The sequence below is a fragment of the Canis lupus genome, chromosome 26 (assembly GCF_011100685.1).
Source record: "Canis lupus familiaris isolate Mischka breed German Shepherd chromosome 26, alternate assembly UU_Cfam_GSD_1.0, whole genome shotgun sequence".
Classification (NCBI taxonomy): domain Eukaryota; kingdom Metazoa; phylum Chordata; class Mammalia; order Carnivora; family Canidae; genus Canis; species Canis lupus.
Window position 1 is genome coordinate 15,964,871 of NC_049247.1, and position 13,593 is coordinate 15,978,463.

Sequence of the window (13,593 nt, forward strand, 5' to 3'; positions counted from 1 at the left end):
TCAAAGGAGACAGAAAGGAGATTTCTGGGCAAGCCTGGACACCCCTGAGGAAAGGTCCCTCCTCTCAAGGGCTGGCAGGATAGTAGGGGAAAAGACTAACATCAGATGTATCATGCAGGTAAAGCTAAGAGAAAATCTCCAGTTAAACTCACAACATCAATCAAAAGAAAAGGGAAAGACTAGGAACACAGATGTTTTATCACTCAGCTTTGCAGCAGGTGTGAAAGTGCCAATTTGGATTTAAAAGAGCATGAAACAAATGTAAGGTGGGGACTGTTATCAGAGTCAACCCTCATGTATCTACCACTGTGAAAAGAGGTACTGGGTAAGTGGATTTCCTTGCTCAGTGATCTCCCAAACGGGATAGGTGGGGAGGGTGATAGTAAACAAGACCAGGGAGCAGAAGACAATACTGGAACTTATATTTATAGTTATTTTAGCCAAATTGTACTTTAAGCACTATTAGTAATTTAGATGTGGATTAGCCCTGGAACCTTCACTCCATCTATACCAAGAATGGCACCACACATCTGGGATCAATCAAGCCAAGAAATCCAAGAGATAATGAGAGTTCCACAGTCAGAAGAGATTAATCATGGCTTCACTGGCTTCTCACCCATGGCCTTATTTCCAATAAACTACAATGCCTCTTCTTTTTCTTCCCCAGTTTTAATTATTTTTTCAATTGAGATATAATTGACATACAACATTGTATTAGTTTTAGGTGTACAACATAATATATGCAACATATACACATATATATGTACATACCATACATATTTACAATTCTTTTCTTGTGATAAGAACTTTCAAGATCTACTCTTTTAGCAACTTGCAAATGCTCACTACAGTATTGTTAACTATAGTCTCCATGTTGTACATTACATCCTCAGGACTTACTTATCTTACAATCAGAAGTGTGTACCATTTGACCATCTTTGCACAATTCTCTCACCCTACCCCCACCCTTGGCGACCACTCATCTGTTCCCTGTATCTGTGAGTTCGGTTTTTACAATGCCTCTTCTTTAATGCCTGCCATATTATTTCTAGAACACCAAGTATGCCTGTGAAATGGATACTGCTCTCTCTACACCACAGCAATGTTCTCAGGTACTGGGCGATTTGATATTTGAACTTGTACTATCTGACAACTGCTTTCCCAATTAACCCCTCCTCTGTCTCCTCCTTGGCTCTCTGGCTTCTCTCCCAGTGAAACTGAGGTTGCCAAGAGAAACAGTGGATTCAATCTGTTCAGTGAGGAAGTTTAACTTTATATAGAACAGTTTTTTTCTCCCTAAGTCCCAGTTTAATGGTCTTATCTCCTATGGCTGAGACTACTAGGAAGTCAGGTGGTCAAGAAGCTGAATTACACAGCATGAAACAACACTCTACAATGTCTTCCAGTTACCCCTGCAAAGTGGCTCTTTGGAGCACATTCTAATTATCTCTCTCAACCATGATTAACAAAGAGGTTTGATGCTTCAGAGGATCAAAGAAGCAGATAATCTACCCCCAAGCCATTTTTTTATTTGGGATAGCACAGAGACACTATCATCCACTTTGCTAAAACAGCATCAGGATCTCACTTGTGAGCAGTCCCATTTGGAGAGGGAGGAGATAAAAATGTACAAAAATGATAAATTTGATGCTCTTTCCTCTTTGTACCAGAACCCATAAGAGCGTTCCATTACACATCCAGGAACTCTATCTAGGGCATCTGAAATGTGGTCCCATTTACAAACATTTTATTTATACTTTATTATTTCATGAACCACTGATTACACAAAGTGGGTTCACTTTCCTCCTCTTCTTCAAGCTAATATAGTTCTACATTTCCAGAAAACTCACCAAATAAGAATAGGATAGCTGAGTGGGTCTAGCCAAGACATGGGCCAGATAGCAACAGATTTAGTGCTTTTCTGGGACCTCAGTTTCTGCATCTGTAAAACAAGACAGCTAGATCATAAGGGCCCCAAACCTACATTTCTACAAACCAGGCAAGTAATAAAAATGAACAGAGGAGATTGGGTAAAATATAATGTGTTCCCTACTTGATAAGCATGTAGTGAGAAAGGTACTGGGAGCAGACAGATGGATAAGCTGTGATCCCTTCCCTGGTGATGCACTTGGTCATGTGAGGGAAGCAAATACATGAACAGTGACCAATAAATACGATTAAAAAAAAAAAAAAGCTATGTTCAAAGCACCATACGAACTCAAAAGAGGGTTGGACTAACTCTTCCTAAAGAATCTTGGAAGGTTTTAAAAGGGACAGGCATTGAGTTGGGTCTGAGAGAGAAGAGAAGAGAAGACAAGACAAGACAAGAGAAGACAAGACAAGACAAGACAGACAAGACAAGAAAAGACAAGAGAAAGAAGAGAAGAGAAAAAGAGGAGAAGAAGAGAAAAAGTAGCATCCCATGTCAAGGAAACCATCCTTGCAAAGGAACAGAGACCTGGAAAACAAGGATGTATTTGGCAGGGAAAGAAGGATGTTTGTTAAGGCTGGAGTCTTCATGCATGAAGAGAATATGAGCAAACAGTCTGGAAAAGTTAGTTAGAACCTAATCAGGAAGGGCTTTGTGGACTTTATCTTGAGAGTACTGCGGAGCCAGAGATGTGTTTTAAAACCTTGAGAGGGGGAACCCTGGGTGGCTCAGCGGTTTGGCACCTGCCTTTGGCCTAGGGCATGATCCTGGAGTCCCAGGATCAAGTCCCACGTCGGGCTCCTTGCATGGAGCCTGCTTCTTCCCTCTACCTGTGTCTCTGCCTCTCTCTCTCTCTGTTTCTCTCATGAATAAATGAATAAAATCTTTTTAAAATATTTAAAAATAAATAAAACCTTGAGAAATGGGAGCCTGGGTGGCTCAGTTGGTTAAGCATCTGCCTTCAGCTCAGGTCATGATCTTGGGGTCCTAGGATCAAGTCCCACATTGGGTTCTCTGCTTAGCAGGGAGTCTGCTTCTCCCCCGCTCCCCCCCTCTCTCAATAAATACATAAATAAAATCTTTAAAAAATTAAAAAAGTAAAGCCTTGAGAAAAATGGTGACATTTACATTTCAGAAAGTTCATGCTACCTGCAGGGTAGAGAACAGGTTAGAGCCTTGCTATCCAATATGACTTTCAAACACATGACATACTCCTGGTCCAAAGTGAGATATGCTGTGACTGTAAAATACACAGAGAACTTGGAACACTTAGCATGACAAAAAGGAATCTAGAATATCACCTTAGTATGTTTTAATGATTATATGTCACAAGGATAATATTTGGGGAATATTGGGTTAAATAAAATAGTGTGCCAAGATTAATCAATTTTAATTAATCTGCAGATTAATTTCATCTGCTTCTTTTTGCTTTTTTACTACGACCCATAGAAAACTTAAAATCACATTGTGGCACACATTATAATTCTATTGGACAAATCTGAATTAGATGCCTGATCCCAAAGGCCAGAAGACCAATAAGGAGACTTTGAAAATGCCCAAGAGAGATCACAAGAGGGTGAGTCATCCCCAGGCATTGGGACTGGGACAGAGAAGAAGAGGGCAGATGTGTAGGCATCTGTTGTAGGCTATGGTATTATGTGTGGTTGTAGTGTTATATGATTAAGAGCATGGACTTAGACCAGAGACCCTGGTTACAAACCTGGCTCTGACATGTACCAGCTGTGTGAACTTGGACAAGTCACTTAACATGTGCCTCAGTTGTGCCTCAGTTTCCTCAGTTGTACAATATGGGTAGTTACAGCACCTGCTTCATAGGATTCAGATGAGTGTATACAATGAATGAGTTCATTCACTGATTCTCATACTTCTCTGCACATTCAACCTACCTGGGGAGTTTTATAATTCCCAATGCCCTGAGATTCTGATTTCATTGGCACAGGGTGTGGCCTGAACATCAGCACTTTAAAAAATTGCCCAGGTAATTCTGATGTGCAGCACAGTTTGTGAATCATTGAGTTAGTAGATGTGGAGTGTTTAAAACAGTGTCTGGGACAGCATAACCATGATTTAAGTGTTTGTTGTTACTATACTTTTTAATGTCTTGAATAATTCATAATCTATTTAAAATAACAATTGAGGGATCCCTGGGTGGCACTCGCACCTGCCTTTGGCCCAGGGCGCGATCCTGGAGACCTGGGATCGAATCCCACATCGGGCTCCCGGTGCATGGAGCCTGCTTCTCCCTCTGCCTATGTCTCTGCCTCTCTCTCTCTCTCTGTGTGACTATCATAAATAAATTTAAAAAAAATATTTAAAAATAAAATAAAATAAAATAACAATTGAGAGGCTATTGTGTACCATTGCATGGCACTGCAGGAGCAGGATATCTCCCAAATTAATTCTCAGAGCTCACAAGTAATATTTCAACGTGTCCTCCCTGGTGAGCACAGGTGGGCCAATTGGAGACCAATGTCCATTCTGGTAGCTCCTTCAGCTGTTCCCACTTTTCAAAGCCTCAGTCAGTGAAATAACAACCCATTTCCCAAAACACTTAAATCCAACAACAAGGTTTTAGTGTTTGGCAACATACAAGTAAAATGCAATTAAGCTTTGGAGCTGTGCACTGAGAGTTGACCAGCTAGAGCCAAATGGGAATGGAGCAAGGTGAGGCTCCATTTGGAGTATGGATTCAGCTCATCTGTGCCTTGGGCACCCATCATGGGAAACACCTCCGTGAGAACTGGCTGAAAGTAATAACAGGCCTTCAGAACTCAGGTCATCGATCAAGAAGGAGCCATGGCTGGCAGAGAGGCACTGACTCTTCTCTCTTGGACAGAGTCGAAAGAAGAATCAAAGCCATCTCTTTACTTATCCAAGAATGTTGTGCTCCCACACGGTCTCCAGGCACCACGGGTGCTGATTCAAATAGTGATCAATGGTAACTTTTACTGGGCACTTATTTTGTGCTCGGCACTATCCTAAGCACTTTATATGTATCATGTTTTTCAATATTCATAACAATTCTACAAGGGAAGGATCACAAGCATCACTTTAGAATGAAAAACTGGGCTCAGAGAGGTGCAGTGATTTGGTTTCAAGTGACGGAACCCCAACTCAGACCAATTTAGACTAGAATCGGTTGGGAATTGGTTGCCTCAAGGAATACAATGAAGAGTTGAAGTTATGGGATAGACAAAGATACATCTGAATCATTCATGCAACTGGTATAAGGACCTCTTTCTGCCTCTCTTCTGTGCATCAGCCATATCCTATCGCACTGCATGCCAGCTTCTTACACAAATGGCAATACGGTTTCTTGTCTCCTGTAGGCTCCCCTTCCCTGTCTCAGTTTCAAAAATCCCAGGGAAAAGCACTCATGTGCTCAAGTGGTCCACCTTTGACCCATCAGCAGCAACCAAGATAGCAAAATCATGTAAGAATGGGACAGGTCACTCAAACCATACGGGTTAGACTCAGTAAGGGAAAAGGAAAACAATTTCCCAGAAGAAGAGGGATATATATTCCCAGAAGGAAGGGGAAAAATACCCATCATAGTCCACTACTTCCAAGAATGAAAGCCAATGAGGATTTTAAGTAAGGAGGGAGGTGACTCGTCCTTAAAGTTACACAACTCTGAAATTTCTCTGGGAATTTGGGGTTCAGACCACCTATGACATTTCAATTCAGTTTAACATTAATTGAACTTTTCCAGAATGCTGGCATTATGTTCCAAGCTGGCACATAGTATGAGCTCAATAAATATTTATTGAATGAATAATGTATAGATGAATATGGTATGGTCCCACTGCCCAAAGAACTCACAGCCTAGTAGGAGTTTAAGGCAAGAAAACAGTCCAAAAGAACCATATAAAGTACTCTAAAAGCGCAAACAAATTAAAGATCTCATTGATTTATGAAAGATGTAGGGACAATAAGTTAGGAAAGTCATCAAGAAAGGAGGTACCATTTGAGATGGGCCTTAAAAATAGAGTGGGATTTTGACTAACAGAGCTGTAAGAAAAGTTCAGGAAGAAGAACAAATGTTGTGAGCTAAGACATGAAGTCAGGAATGGACAAGCCATTGAGTTTTGTGTATGTGCATGAGTGTTTGTGTGTGTGTGTGTGTGTGTGTGTGTGTGTGTGTGTGTGGTGTAAAAATATACATAGCATAGGGACACCTGGGTGACTCAGCAGTTGAGCATCTGCCTTCGGCTCAGATTGTGATCCTGGGGTCCTGGGATTGAGTCCCTCTATGGGTTCCCCATGGGGAGCTTGCTTCTCCCTCTGCCTATGTCTCTGCCTCTCTCTCTGTGTATCTCATGAATGAGTAAATAAATAACTTTTAAAAATATACATAGCATAAAATTTGCCACCTTAACCATTTTTAGGTGTATGATTCATTGGCACTAATTATGTCCACACTGTTGTGCAACCATCACCACTACAGAAACTTTTTCATCACTCTAAACAGAAACTCTGTACCCATTAGGCAATTACTCTGCATTTTCTGGAACATGGTGATCTACTTTCTTGTCTCTACAAATTTGTCTGTTCTATACATTTCATATAAATGGAATTATACAATATTTATCCTTTTGTGTCTGGTTTATATACTTATTGTAATGTCTTCAAGATTCATTATGTGTTGTAGCACAGTCCAGAGCTTCATTCCTTTGTATAGCTAAATAATATTCCATTGTATGAATATATCACATTTTATTTATTTAGCTGTTGAAGGACACTTGGGTTGTTTCCACTTTGGCTATTGTGAATAATGTTACCATGAACACTGACATACAAACATCTGTTCAAGTCTGTTTTCAATTCTTTTGAATATGTAGCTAGAAGCAGAATTACTAGGTCTTATAATTCTTTGAGGAACTACCAAACTGTTCTCCACAAAAACTGCCCTATTTTATATTTCCACCAGCAATGTATAAGGGTTCCAATTTCAATACTTGTTATGTTCCATTTTATATAGATATACAGATATATCTCTAATCCATATATTAAGCTTTGGAGTTTATACTGGAGATATATATATATTAGAGAGAGAAGATATATATATATGGAGATAGTATATAGGACATATCTATATCTATCTATCTATATATATCTCCATCCTAGTAAGTTGAAATGGCATCTCATTGTGGTTCTTTTCTTTTTTTTTTTTTTCTCATTATGGTTCTGATTTGCATTTCCCTAATGACTAAGGATGTTGAACATTTTTTCATGTATTTTTTCAAGCCATCAGGTTTTTTGTTGTTGTTGTTTTTGTTTGGTTGTTTGTTTGTTTGTTTTTTGCCATCAGGTTTTACTGGTGCACAACCCAGGAGTTATAAAACTAAGGTGTTTAAGTTTTTTTGTCCAGCCAATAGGGAGCCAATGATAGTTTGGAAGCAGAAGAGTGAGACGATCAGAAATATAAAATATAGGTAGATGAGTGTAAAATCGAGACACAGGACTAGTTGGGAGGCTATTTCAACTGTCTAAGTGAGGGACGATGCAAACTTGAGTCAGGAAGGTGGCAGTAATGATAAAGACAAACTCCAGAGGAATAATCCCTTCAGCACACTGGAAGCAACCTATGTACAATCATAAGGAACTGATTAAAAAACTATGATAGAGGGGCACCTGGGTGGCTCAATAACTTAAGCATCCAACTCTTGATTTCAGCTCTGGCCATAATCTCAAGAGTTGTGAGATGGAGCCCTACATCGGGCTCCTCCCTGGACATGGAGCCTGCTTGAGATTTTTCTCTCTCCTTCTCTCTCTGCCCCTCCCCTGCTTGGGCTCACTCTCTCTTTAAAAAAAATTAAATTAAAAAAGTATGGTACAGCCATCATGATAAATTGCTCTGCATCCATAAAAATGAAGATGCAGCTGAATGAATAATGGAACAAAAAGATGTTCACAATATATTAAGTGAAAAAAATAAGGTTACAATACAGAATGTACATCATGATCCCATTTTTAGATAGATGGTACACAATTAGATCAGAAGGGAAAAAGAAGGACAGATACTGAGGGGAAAAAAGACCTTGAAAGACACACACATGAAAATGTGAAAAATGACCATCTCATGCTAAACTAACCTCCCACCAGTTTACTCTCTGTGCTCTATTTTATTTTCTTCACTGCCTTTATCACTTTCTGAAATACCTTATTCATTTGCTCATCTGTTTATAAAGTTCAGGAAGGAGGGAGTCTGCTTCATTCTTTCTGTATTCTCAGAACTGGAACATAGCCATAGAAGAAGCCCCGTAGATGTTTTTTGGCAAAAGTGCTCAGTGATGTGACCCAACTTGGTTTTCCTCACCTCTGTTTTTTTAATTGTATAAATGAACTTATGACTTACAACATAAGAAAAATGCAAAGAAGAGAGACAAAACCAAGCATCTTTCTTGTCACCTCCAATACCACCACCACCACCACTTTTGCCAATGCCACCAGATCCTTGGTCTTGGCTGTTGTCCCCAGAAGGACTTTGCAGCCAGAGATGAACACCAGACACCACCTAGTACAACATCAAAGTGTTTTGCTCAGCCCATGGACCCACCCAATACTTCATTTGCTTTCTTCCAGCTTCCTGGGTATCCATTTTGTCCATCTATGCCCACTCAGCACAGGTGAAGTTATTAACACCATCACATCCCCACAGACTCAGAAGCCCAGAATAACCTGACACCGGTAGGGCATACACTTGGAAAAATGTTTCCAGGAAGGGGAGATCACTAGTCTACACCCACACTTGTCCTATCCTCACCCCTTCACCTCCTTTGCCCCCAGTCCTAGGGACTACATAGATCATTATTAAACACCAGAGTTAGCTAAAGTTAGAGGACCTCAGGCTACAGGCATAGAAAAGTGAGACAAGTAGCCCACTCAGAGACCTTACAACTTTGGACATTAGCACCTTCTCTCAGGTCCAAAAGTTCTGAACCAGAGATTAATTACCCCAGGTCAGAAGCCCCATGAGGATGAGTCATAGTCATGGGCCACTAACATAAAGGACCCAAATTATTTATTATTTATAGTAATGTAGTATATGATTTATTACATCTAGTAAATAGATTTTGCTCTGTGTGTGGTATCTAGAGAAAAGTACATTTATACAGTACTATATACTATATACAATATATATGCTGTATAAAATATATAGATTCTATTTTACCATATACATATACATCTACATAGAGAAAGAGTACATTCAATCATTTATTCATTTGTGCTGTGAAACTGGACTCTGCTACTGTATATCATCTTGCAAGCTTAAAGTAAAAGACAAACACCTATTTTGAAGCCAAAGCATGTTTTCATTTGCTTTTCAGATGGAGGTTGAGTTCATCACAGCAAGAAGAGGAGGGTAGACTTCTGCTTTGTTCCAAGAGAATCACTCTTGGAGGCCTCTGAACCAAAGAAAAGGGAAGGAAAGGCTTATTCTGTAAAGGTCTCTATTGAGGGCAGAGACATGACACATCTCTCTGAAGATACTTCAGAGGGCAGGAAGGCTTCTCCTATCTCTAGAACAAACAGGGAGCTGGGTGTTCAACCTGGTCTTGGGGGACTGATGGTGACAGGCACTGCTGACCAACAATGTAGGAGTAGGAGACGAGTTGGAGTGCCCATGAGGACAGTGATAAGCTTTAGGATGAGTGAAGTCCAAGTTATTCTTTCTATGATAGAGAGTGGCATTACAGCTACTCTTCCAAGAAATAAGCATGACTATCCTCCTAAGAACATTCTCCATGAAAGACAATTATCATATGGTTTTACTCATATGTGAAATATAAGAAATAGTGAAAGGGGCTATAAGGGAATGGAGGATTAGAGAGGAAAACCATGAGAAACTCCTAACTCTGGGAAACAAAGGGCTGCAGAAGGGGAGGAGGGCGAGGGGATGGGGTGATGGGGTGATGGGGTGATGGGCACTAAGGAGGGTATTTGATGGGATGAGCATTGAGTGTTATTCTATATGTTGGCAAATTGAATTTAAATAAAATATTTTTTAAAAAGAACATTCTCCATTACATGCATCTCTTTTTAAAGAAACAGGTGCCCTAACCCCCTCTTTTCTTTTCTTTTTTTTTAAGATTTTATTTATTTATTCATGAAAGACAGAGAGAGAGAGAGGCAGAGACACTGGCAGAAGGAGAAGCAGGCTCCTCACAGGGAGCCCGATGTGGGACTTGGTCCCAGGACCCCAGGATCATGCCCTGAGCCAAAGGCAGACACGAAGCCGCTGAGCCACCCAGGCATCCTTAATCCCCTCCTTTCAAACTCACCAAATGCCAAAAGAGATGGGAGCCATTGAGCCCAACTCTGCCACTTAAGAAAAGAAAATCTGAGTCTTAGAGGGGATTACAGCAAATGCATCCACACAGTAGCCATCCTGCCCTCTCTCCTGGCTCCATCTTCCACACCTCTTCCCCCCCCCCCCCCCGTCCCGCCCCACCCAGTGACCATCCAACTTCTGCTTACCAACTGACAAATGGTATCACAGGAAACCAGGGACCTGGATCACCAGAGCATCCTGCCCAACAAGAACATTTGGCTAAGGGTGACTTTCTATGGGAGGAGATAAATTTAACAGGCATCTGGGCAGAAAGTACTGCCCTGTTTATTGATGGGAAACTGTTTGCCAGAGTAAGAGCTCTTTGGGGACCTTTGAAGATGTTTGGCAAGCCCCAATCCCAAAAGCTGCTGTGCACTGAGAAAGGGCCCGTGGGCCTCAGAAAATTCAGCAGCCAGAAGGTTAACTCCCCAGAAGCTTACTAAGAGAGCAGTGTGAAAAGGTCCCCATCGAAGGAGGATGCATGGAGTAAATAACTATGTCTTGAAGAGATGCCCCCTCCTCCAGAATTTGTCAAGCTCTCCCCCACCCCACCTCCTATAATTTCTCCTGTAGAACAATTCGCAGAATTGGAATTACTTATTTGTATACATTTAATGCCCACAAGCTTCAACTATGCTCACTGTACAAGGCACACATGAAAACTTATTGACCACAATGAGATACCACTTCACACCCAGTAGGATGGCTACTACCAAAAGAAACAAAATAGTAAGTATTGTTGAGCACATGAAGAAATTGGACCCCTTGTGCATGGTTGTTGATAAAATAATGCAGCCACTGTGCAAAACAGTATGGCAATTCCTTGAAAAGTTAAAAATAGAATTACCATCTGATCCAGCAATTCCACTTCTGGGTATATATCTAAGAGAATTGACAGCAGGGTCTCAAAGAGATATTTGTATACCCATGTTCACAGTAGCACTATTTACAACAGCCATAAGGTAGAAGCAACCTAAAGTGTCCATCAATGGCTGAAAGGGTAAATAAAATGTGATCTATACATACAATGGAATATTATTGAGCCTTCAACAGGAAGGATATTCTGATGCATGCTACAACATGCATGAACCGTGAAGATGTTATGTTTAAGTGAAATAAGTCAGGCATGAAAAGAAAAGTTGAGCATCTGCCTTTGGCTCAGGGCATGATCCCGGGTTCCTGGGATCAAGTCCCGCATTGGGCTCCTTATGGTCAGCCTGCTTCTCCCTCTGCCTATGTCTCTGCCACTCTCTCTGTGTCTCTCATGAATAAATAAATAAACTCTAAAAAAATAGGTTTAAAATGTTTAGGGTGGTCAAACTCCCACAAACAGAAAGTAGGATGTCTGTTGACAGGGGCTGGAAGGAAGAGGAAATGGGGAGTTTTTGTTTAATTGGTATAAAGTTTCAGTTTTGCAAGATGAACAAGTTATGGAGATCAGAGGGACAACAATGTGAATACATTTAACACTACTAAACTGTACACTTAGAAATGTTTCAGATGGTCAATTTTATATTGTGTGGTTTTTACCACACTTTTTAAAAGTAACTTTTAGAAAACCTTCTTGAATAAATGAAGGAATACAACTGGGGAGACTTTTAGGTATGTGGGGGGAAAAAACACAATCCAAGCCCACCTAAGCAAAAAGGAAATTTTATTGCCTTCATGACCAAACAAATGCTAAGACAGAGTTTTAGACATAGCAGGATCCAGGTTATCAAATGATACCATCTAAAATCTGTCTCTATCTCAGCCCTGCTTTCCCCAAGTCATGGGGAAGAATGGCACACAGAGCCATGGAAGATGAGTTTGTTGTTCATCAATATTAGTTTTGCTCTGAATTGGATACTAAGTGGATACCACTTTAAAATCCCCTCAGGCTCACCTGAACTCCAGCAACTACTGTTGTAACCATTTCTATGGAGGTGCTAACCAATTATACACAGTTGCAACCAGACATTAAAAAAAAAAAAGGAAAGGAAAGGAAAGGAAATCTTGCCATTTGGGATTTTGAAAAACATGAAATAAATCTCAAGGGCATTATGCTAAATGAAATAAATCAGAGAAAGTCAAATACTGTATGATTGTACTATTATGTGAAATCTTTAAAAGCCAAGCTCAGAGAGTAGTTCTATAGTTAGCAGGTGCTAAGAGATGGTGGAAATGAGGGGATGTTGGTCAAAGGATACAAACTTCCAGGTATAAGAGGAATAACTTCTGTAGATCTAAAGTTGGTAACTATAGTTAACAGCATTGCATTAAATACTTGAAAGTTGCTAAGAGAGAAGTTCTTAAATGTTCTCACCGTAACAAGAGTGGCAACAAAATAATAACTATGAGATGTGAAGGATATGTTAACTCACCTTATTGTGACAATAATTTTTACAATATATTCGTGTTTCAAATCACTACATTGTACATCTTAAATTTACACAATGCTGTATGTCAGTTATAACTCAATAAACCTGGAAAAATATTAATAATGTGGATTAAACTCACAAGTAGTCATCACATTATGAATAACAACAAAAAAGAAATATTATTCCAGTATTTGAGATAATTATCTAATTCAGCAAAACGTCTTTATGTCATTGACAAGTGAAATTCCCATATATTCAACATTTCACTTTTATCTTTCTCATTAACCTAAAAAAATCAACTAACATTCTTGTCAAAACTATACTCATTCATCAATGCAATCATAGGTTGGCTAAGAATACAAGAGTTTGGTGGAAATCAACAAAAGAATTGTGTAAGAATTGATTTGATATTTGGAATTTACATTAAAGAATATTGCATTTTTAATTATTTGTAATTTTAATGTTATGAATCCTTTATATCATGAAATTTATAATAAGCATACACATAATTCATAATATATGTGTATAGAGACATAGCAATATTCAGCACAATCACTACAAAAAGCTATACAAAGAGATACATCTAAAACACTAGAAGGGGCACCTGGCTGGTTCAGCCAGGGGAGTGTGCAACTCTTGATCTCAGGTCATGAGTTCAAGCCCCACACTGAGGCAGGGGAGAGTTTACTTGAATAAATAAATAAATATACGGCCTTAAAAACACTAGAAATAAATCAAGATGGAATCTTAAAAGGTATTCAAATAACCTACAGGAAGGAAGAAAAGAGAAACAGGGGAAGGAGACAGGAAACAACCAATAAAATAGCAGACTTAAGTTCTAAGATATCAATAATCGCCTTAAATGTAAGTGGTCTAAATAGACCAATTAAAAGGCAGAGATAGGCAGATTAGCAAAATGGATAACAAAGTAAGGTTCAACTACATGT

The 13,593-nt window shown here is 39.6% G+C and overlaps 1 protein-coding gene across 5 annotated transcripts in view; it reads left to right on the plus strand.

The window, feature by feature from the left end:
• CCDC60 (coiled-coil domain containing 60) overlaps nucleotides 1-9,834 on the plus strand; it is a 171,953-nt gene extending 162,119 nt beyond the window's left edge. For 2 of the 5 annotated variants that reach the window (XR_005379258.1, XR_005379260.1), the window contains 3 exons: nucleotides 1,053-1,112; nucleotides 3,380-3,506; nucleotides 9,283-9,834. The gene's annotated coding sequence lies outside the window, so the exon portion shown is untranslated. The remainder of the gene's footprint in view (nucleotides 1-1,052; nucleotides 1,113-3,379; nucleotides 3,507-9,282) is intronic. The other 3 variants (XR_005379261.1, XR_005379262.1, XR_005379259.1) reach the window with 2 other exon arrangements.
• Nucleotides 9,835-13,593: the final 3,759 nt, after the last annotated feature.